Source organism: Delphinapterus leucas, chromosome 19 (assembly GCF_059928025.1).
Source record: "Delphinapterus leucas isolate spDelLeu-1000000601 "Yukka" chromosome 19, BTC_Dleu_Yukka2, whole genome shotgun sequence".
Lineage (NCBI taxonomy): Eukaryota > Metazoa > Chordata > Mammalia > Artiodactyla > Monodontidae > Delphinapterus > Delphinapterus leucas.
Window position 1 is genome coordinate 53,201,055 of NC_143147.1, and position 4,963 is coordinate 53,206,017.

A 4,963-nucleotide genomic window follows, 5' to 3' on the forward strand; every position below is an offset into this window, starting at 1 on the left:
CTCCTTTTCTTATACAAAAGTTAACATACTATATATACTGTTCTGCATCATATTTTTGCTTCAAAGTATATCCTGAGGATCTTTCCGTATCAGTCATTCTCTCTCTTTTTTTTTTTTTTTTACAGCGGCATAGCCTTCCACTGGGGATATACCATTTTACCACAGTTCATTAAACCCGTCACCATCTAATATAGTAGCCACATGTGGCTATTTACACTGAAAATTGCAATTAAGTAAAATTTGAAATTCATTTCCTCAGTTGCACTTAGTAGCTACATGTAGCTAGTAGCTACCATATTGTACAGCACAGAGAACATTTCCATCGTCGCAGAAAGTTCTATTGAGTTGCTGGTTGAACTAATCCCCTATAGCTGAACATCTGACTTACTTCCAGTCTTTGAGAGCTGAGGGATGATGAGTCCCATCCCTGGGATGCAAGAGAGCTAAGTGAGAACTGCCTAGGGAATGCTGGACCTTCAACCTCAGATCTCGAAATCTTGGAGGCTCCTGCAAGAGAAGCACTTTTGGGTTTTTTTGGCCACACAGCGTGGCCTGAGGGGATCTTAGTTCCCTGACCAGGGATCAAACCTGTGCTCCCTGCAATGGAAGCACAGAGCCCTAACCACTGGACCGCCAGGGAATTCTCAAGATGAGGGCTTTTGGGTTTGAGGCAGAGGCTTGACCAGGGCCTGGAAACAAGAGTGACCCTTAAGGACAGGCTTCATGCTTAACCCTAACCCTCTACTTCCCTCTCCAGTCCTACCAAAATGCAGTCCTATTTTCTTTCATTTAATATTTAAGTCCTGTGCTGGGGAGACAGGTTCAGAAAAGACACAGTTTCTGTCTTGAAGAAAGAGAAAGATCATCACCTGCCTTGTGACAAAGACTTTCAAAGAGGCCTCGTCAAAACCCAAAAGGCCTGAAAATATCCTGTTAGTTAGGATGGTTGAAACAGGTGATCTCATCCATTGCTGGAGGTTGCAAATTGTTGCAAACTTTTTGGAAGTCAATTCCAAATCTATCCAAATTCCAGTGAAAACCTATCTGAAATTTAAAAGCACATAACCTTTGACCCAGCGATGTCATATCTATAAATTTGTCTTACAGATACACACATAAGTGCAAAACAATTATATGTACCAAGATATTTCCTGAAGGAGCCATTGTTTATAGTAACAAAAGGCTGACATGCCCTAAAATGTCCACTAGGTAGAGAATAGCAAAATAAATTGGGACACAAGCAACCTAAGTGTCCATCGACAGATGAATGGATAAAGAAGATGTGGCACATATATACAATGGAATATTACTCAGCCATAAAAAGAAACAAAATTGAGTTATTTGTAGTGAGGTGGATGGACCTAGGGTCTGTCATACGGAGTGAAGTAGGTCAGAAAGAGAAAAACAAATACCGTATGCTAACACATATATATGGAATCTAAAAGAAAAAGGTTCTGATGAACCTAGGGGCAGGACAGGAATAAAGACGCAGATTTAGAGAATGGACTTGAGGACACGGGGAGGGGGAAGGGTAAGCTGGGACGAAGTGAGAGAGTGGCATGGACATACATACCCTACCAAACGTAAAATAGATAGCTAGTGGGAAGCAGCCGCATAACACAGGGAGATCAGCTCGGTGCTTTGTGACCCCCTAGAGGGGTGGGAGGGAGATGCAAGAGGGAGGAGATACGGTGATGTATGTATATATATAGCTGATTCACTTTGTTATACAGCAGAAGCTAACACAACATTGTAAAGCAACTATACTCCAATAAATATGTTAAAAAATTATTGAAAAAAATAATAAATTGTGACACATTCCATATGCTGGAAGACTAGATTTTGTGGAGGCAGATATATTATTAAGTGAAAATAGCAAGGTGTCATGCAGTGTGGAATGTGTGCTATCATTTGTGTCAAACACGCACACACGCACACACACACACAAACATACTGTTTGTATATATCCAAAATATCTCTGGAAAGATACATTAAAATTGTTTTTCTTTTAAACTGTACACATGTATTACCTTTAAAAAAAAAAAAAGGCACCAACTGAGTAACGGTGAGCAGGGATGGGGAGGGAGGATATTCCTGGGGAAACCTGCTCAGTCACCTGAGCTCCGAGTGTGCCCAGTGACTGCACAATCATTGCATCGGAGGTGACAAGGCGACAGCAATTCAGAAATGTCACCCATGCTGTGACTCCATCTCTATCACCTCTGGAGGCCTCGCCCTGTCATACCGCCTGTGCCCAGCAGGGAGAAGCACAGACCCACCAAAGTATTGGTCCCAAACTTCAAGCATCCCTTCTAGGATTTCCTCCTCTGTGGACCACGATTGGAAAGACACTTCCTGACAAGCCAACCAAATCTATTAGGTAATAATTGATTAAAATTCCTCCCCCCCCTTTCTTTGTACCTTACAGTTCTGATCAGCATGAGAGAGAGGTAATGTAGGCTTGTTGGGCTGATCATTTTCCACACAACGGGTCCTACTTAGCCCAGGCTTATTTCCATCAGGCCTTGGGTGGGCAGTGGTTGGCAATGGCCTGAGCAACCCCAGGGACCGAGGGTGCAGGCTGGCAGCTATTAAGTCATTAGAGGCTCCTCACCCCCCTGGGATTTTCAGCTGTGGGGCACAACTCCCACTCTTGTCCTACCCATTCAAAGAAGTAGTTCTAAGCAAGAGTAAGCATGAACACCTGGCACCACAGGCTGACTCTCCCAGTCACTCTCCCAGATGTGTTTAGAGTGTATCCCAAGGACAGAGGGTCTTCTCATCTGCCACAGAATCTTCAGGAGTGAGCACAGTCCAGGGCACAGAGCTAGTGCTAAGTAAAGCCTTGTTAAATGGAAAGAGATAGTCATTGAGGAGAACAGGGACTAAATTCTTTAAATAAAAAAGAAAGAAAGAGAGAAAGAAAGGGAGAAAGAGAGAGAGGTCTTAGCTAATCTCAAGGGCAAGAATCCAAGGGCAAGGCTGTGGTCTGCTCTAGGCTGGAGGTGGGGGCAGTGGGCACAGAATGGATCACCTTCTTAGCACACCCAAGGAATATCCTGCTTTGTCTTACTTTGTGGGTCCCTGCCTGGGACATGAAATAAGTGATGACATCTCTCACCCACCAGAGGTGCTGGTGACCTTGGGCAGAAGAAAGGCTTAAATCAGGTCAGCCTGGGGGAAGGGGCTGGTTCATTCCAGGGCCTTCCTTAAGATTAGATAAATTCCCAGCTCCTGCTTAAACTTCGGTGGTTCTGAATTTGAGAGGGAGGGCAGAAGGAAGAGGAAGCTATAGTGGAGGGGATATTTATGGCCCCTGCCTGGCCTAGAGAAAATCCAGGGCTCATTAATGGGCCCCCGGTCCTCAATGCCTTGATGGTGCAAGGAAGGACCAACTGGGGATCCCCACAAATTATAATAGATGGGGGCTTCCCTGGTGGCGCAGTGGTTGAGAGTCCACCTGCCGATGCAGCGGACACGGGTTCGTGCCCCGGTCTGGGAAGATCCCACATGCTGCCGAGAGGCTGGGCCCGTGAGCCATGGCCGCTGAGCCTGCGCATCTGGAGCCTGTGTTCCACAACCGGAGAGGCCACAACAATGAGAGGCCCGCGTACCGCAAAAAAAAAAAAAAAAAAAAATAATAGATGGGAGTGGGAAGAGCAACTGAAAGAGAAAAGCCTCAAATTCAGGCTGGAGATTGTGCCCAGACCTGGGGTTCTCACCCCCCCCCCCCCGGCCCCACCGCAATACTCTCTCCTCCTCTGGTCCATCCTGAATGAGAGGGCCAATGGGAGGAAGGGGCAGCAGCTCCAAGGCATTGTAGATTTTGGAGGTGGAGAGAAAGGAGGCCTGTTTCTGCCCTTTATTAGCTGTGTGCCCTTCGGCAAGTCACTTAACCACTCTGAGCCTCAATTTCCCCCTCTAAAATGAGGATATCAATACCTACCTTCTCTGGTCATTGTCAGGATGAATGAAAGAAGACCTCTGGAAGTATTTCTGTAATTGCCAGACATCAGAGATTGTTATTCGTCAAGGCAAGCGAGAGGCCACCGTAGGTCTCTGGAGGTGACAGCTTCAAGATTTTTTCCCCCTCTGCGGTTCCTGCTCCTTTCCCAGCGTGGATGCTGGCTTTAATCCTCCCGTTCCCCAATACCCGCGCTTCTCCTTGAGACCGCCTTGGTGGCCCCCAGATTTTCGCAGCCTGCCTTTTTCCTTGGGCGCCCCCATTCTAAAAGCACTGGGGATGCCGGCACAGGCGCAGAGTTGGTCCAGAGTGGACAGGTCGCGGGGGTCTCCGCTGGCCTGGATCTGCGCCCCCCGCCCTGCTTTGGGATTCTTATTTGCAGATGGTTCTCTGTGGTCTTCAGCTCGGTCCTGGGCTAAACAGAGGAGGGGAGAAACAAGGGGTGGGGGGCCTGGAAGGGGGTTCCCACCTTCTCCGGCGGGAACCCGAGAGGGGGACGCAGCCCTTGCGCCCCAACGCCGCACCGTCATGGGTCTCCAAGCCGCTCTCATAAGTGGTGGCAGTCCTCGACTCCGATGATTGCCCCCTCAGTCCCCCAGGCCGTGACCCCCTTCACCCAGACCCCGCCAGTCGCCCGGCTCCGAGCGAGCGGGAGCCTGCGGTTCTAGGACCCCGAGGCGCGGCCGAGCGCGCCGCCGCCTCTGCCTCGCCTCGGTTGCTCCCGCTGCGGCAGGTGAAGCGGCGCCGGCCGCCCCCTCTGCGGCAGGTGAAGCGGGTCGGTAGCCCCCTCTCCGTCACGCCATGGCTGCGGCCGACCCCCGGCAGGCGCCCGGCGCCCTCCCCCTCCCTCCAGCCCGCCCCCCTGGGGCTGGGTGCGTAGCGGCGGCGGAGGCGAAATGCGGTTTGCGCGCACAGGGAGCGACAGCAGAAGTTAGAAGATCGCCGAGGGGGGAGCCCGTGCCGCAGCTTCCTGCCCCCGGCCCAGCCCTCTGGCCCCGG